Source organism: Marmota flaviventris, chromosome 7 (genome assembly GCF_047511675.1).
Source record: "Marmota flaviventris isolate mMarFla1 chromosome 7, mMarFla1.hap1, whole genome shotgun sequence".
NCBI classification, from domain to species: domain Eukaryota; kingdom Metazoa; phylum Chordata; class Mammalia; order Rodentia; family Sciuridae; genus Marmota; species Marmota flaviventris.
This window is the reverse complement of record NC_092504.1, coordinates 59,312,861-59,316,800: the sequence shown is the minus strand read 5'-3', so window position 1 is coordinate 59,316,800 and position 3,940 is coordinate 59,312,861.

Genomic DNA, 3,940 nt, shown 5'->3' with positions numbered 1-3,940 from the left:
ACAAAAGAAAGACCACCTTGACTGAATGTTTCACAGAGCGAAGGGCTGCACTAACTCCACATGAGCCTGGAGCTGGGAGTTTGTACTTTTGTGGTTATCCAAAGAACACTGGACTAGATCGAATCTTGGCTTTACCCCTTACTAGCTTACTAGTAAGTGTCCTTTCGCAAGGTATTTTTGTCTCTTGTCCTCAGTTTCCCTATCTGTAAGTTGAGGGGGCTTGTTTTAATATCATTAATAATCCTTCCAGATTTAAAAGAGCTATGAATAGCTATGAATATATAACTGACATTTCTGGACCATTGCTTCTAAATATCACAAAAAGTGTCAATTTGGTTATCTTGTTTTAGATTTTTTTTTTTTTTTTTGTATTCTGGAACTTTGTGATGACTTTCAGAATGCAAGGATTCCCCCTTTCCAGAATGTGTCACTTTGGGGCAGGTGGGCAGGAATTCTTGGTACCCTTGTGATGTGGCAACATGATTACCTGGTAGATGGGCATGGCCTCTCCCTCCCTCTTTCTGCCTGGCTTAGCCTCCCCAGTTTCTTCTCTCCCACTCCCTGAGGAGGTGGTTTCTACCTTTCTATGCTGGTTGTTGGGGCTTTTGTGATGTAGAATCTGGAGGACATGGGACAGGAGAAGGAGGAAAAGATGAGCTAGAGCCAGAGAAGAGTTTTTCCAGAGAGCTCCGGTAAAACCAGCACATCACTCAACATATGAGAGGGTGCTGAGAAACATCGTCCTGGTCCCTGTGTCCTTTCCCTTAACTTGAGAAATCCAGTGACATCTAAACTCCTTTTTGTTATGGACTCTGTTTTTGGATGACAGTGTTTGGTGACCAAACCACACAGTTAATGGTTCCACACACATCACAACATTTTAATTAACTCTTTACCAGGAAAACCAAAGGGTCTCCTGGGGAAAATATTGTGGAGAAGATTTCACTTTGCTCATGGGACTCAGCATGAAGGCTCTTGATATGATGTTACAAAGGCAGGCATATATACTGCCTTGGGCTCAAGATTGAGAAATTCCAGGAGGAAGGAGACTTTAATCTACTGTAATTGCTATGGTATATTGAAGGCACAATGTCTCATTCTAGAATGAATGAGTATTGAATAAAGAAGAGAGTCTGTATATACAGTGTCTATTTTGGGTCACTGATTCATAGTTAGTGAGGCTGGATTTTCTGGGGAATGGTTCATTGGGCCAGTCCTGAAGAAGTATAGCTCAGGAGAGAGAGGGGGGGGGGAGAGGGAGAGAAAGGGGGGGGGGAGGCAGACAGACATGGGAGGAGTTTAGAGTTGAGAAAAGAAAAAAAAATAGGAGTGATGGTGATTTAAGTGCATTCTTTGCAATTCATTCATCTATAACTTGTGATATTCTGCTAGAATTTGAAAGAAGGGGAAGGGACTGCACATTGTCTGGGGTCATCAATCTTATCTGCAAGAAAGAAATAATACTGTCTCTTTTGCAGCATTGCCACAAGGATTAGAAGCGATAGATGTTGATGTGAAGAATTTACTGGGTCAGACAACACAAAATGTAAATGCGCCTTATATTTTACTATATATCATAGTTACCATAAACTAGTCCCATTTTTCAATTTTCTTGAACAAAGAAACAAAAAAAGGACTTGTTTCTAGTATAATCTTAGGTGATTATATCACAGATGAAGGCTGAAGGGTGGGTACTTGGGTTGCCTTTAAGCACAAGCCCAGAGCCCTCAAAACTCCACTTGATACAGTGTGGAAACCACTGAGCAGGGTCCCAGGCCCAACTATGGCTTGTGAGGATCAGAAGTGATCACAATTTAGTGACTGAGAACTGCAGTTTTATTCTGGATCACCTCTCCAATCAGTGAAAGTAGCTTCTCAGCAGATTAAAAGAAACAAATAAATAAACAAACAGATTTGCTACAAGACTGAAATTTCTCCCATCTTAACAAAACGGTTTAGCCTTTTCTGGTTTGCTCTTGCTTAGCTTGGTCCTTTTTGTTCTCACTTTTCCTTTCTTCCTTTAGTAATTAGCTTTGGAAGAAAATAACTCACATAGTGAAAATGATCTAAACAGTCTCATTAAAAAAAAATCCTATCCCACAAGAATGTGTGTAATTCACAGTTGCTTGAAACCCACACAAACTTGTGTGCACAAATTAGTAACAATTTTTAATACACAGACTTTATGGTCCGCTGCTCAAAATATTCCAGACAGGTTTTAGTTGAAAAGAAAGATAAGGTGGGAATCTCTCTCCATGGCAACGGTGATTTTAGGAGTAGTTTACACTTCAGCAATGATCTGTGACAGCTTCTGAAGATGTTTTGGGGTTTGCATTTCATAACTACCTAGGTAGGTGAGAAAAAAAATCAGAAAGGACACAAGCTGAATATGTGGATTTTGAATCATTAGCATGTGTGGCTTTGGCTGAGTGAGCCTTCCATTAATTGCATTTGGAGATGAGACCTAATGATGCTCATGATGATAAAACTGTAATAAAGGTAAATCATTTCTTTTTATTATATAAGCTACAACTTCTTGAATTAATCTCTACATCAATAGGAGACCACATGCAAAGTCATGATAAGAATACTCAAAATTTGTACTTAAAATTAAGCAAGTCAAAATAAAGTTTCTTGGGCTTTCTCACAAGTCAAAAGGAGGCAAAAAAAAAAAAAAACTAGTCTCAGTTAAAAACATTGTGCTGTATATACATGATATGTTTTATTAAAAGATGTTTCAAAGGTGTCTTGCTGGGCTTCACCACAGTAAGAATTTAATAAGCCAGACTGGACGATGCCCTTTGGAGTCCACATATGTCCCTCCAGAGGGGCAAGATAGACAAAGAGAGCTTGCTTCCTGCAGGCAAGTTCTGGGCAGCAAACTCCAGAGCTGGTCTGAGGCTCAGTCCATGCAAAGGCAGCTACTCTGATGGCAGGTTAAGCACCAAAGCAAGGGAAACGAGGTACAGGCTTCCATTTTAGCACATACATGCAAGGCAAATGCAATTTAGGATGCTTCTTTTTTCCTCTTATTTCTTGATTTTGATTGAGATTATTGCTTTCGCTCAAAAATTTCAAGACACACAGAAAAGTATAAGGGAAAGAAAAGACATTCATTATCACAAGTCAGGTAATGTCAAATAGCTTTTGACCTTTTTTCTGATGTTAAAAGTTAGACTTTTGGATGTGAAAGAGACTGTTAAAGGTTATTTGATAGCCCCTTGGATGCCAAGTCTCCAGGCAGCCTGAGTCTGTTCCTGAGCTCATGGGGCCAAATGCATCCAAGTTCAAAGACTGCTGGTCCAGGACGTTTAGCCTCACATCACTTTGCCTCTTGAGTTCAATTATTTTGTCTTTCTATTTCTTCAATTCTTAAGATTTCTCAGAGAACAACAGCTTGCAGGGACCAAAAACACATTCTGAATTGCATACAAAGACCAAATTGTTCTATTTGTGATTATCTAAATGCATTTTTTAACTTGGACAGAATTCTTGTGAAAACACTAATTAATGGATAAAGCTGGGGGAAAAAGTTATTTTTATCAGAAGTACAATTATTTTTCTCTCTAGCCATGTGTTTAACTTCCCTATTTTGGTATGTGGGGTGGGGGATAGATCTGTAGTTAAACAGGGGAATCATCTTTAATCCAAATGCCTTCTGCTGAGAGATGCCACTGGAGTGTTTCTGAGTGAGCAGGGAGCCTCTCGGGATCCACAGGCCCAGGAACATGTTAAGATGTTCACATTCCTAGGAACTCTTATACTTGGAGGCTCCATTCCTCATCCTATCAAATATATTAAAGTATACCTGCTTTGCACATTACGTATCATTTTTGACTGTAGAATTCATGAAAGGATTTTTGAAAAGTTGGGAATTATTAAAAATTTATGGTCTTATGATAAGAGCTTGTTCTATTATTGTGTATATATGATAGTTGAG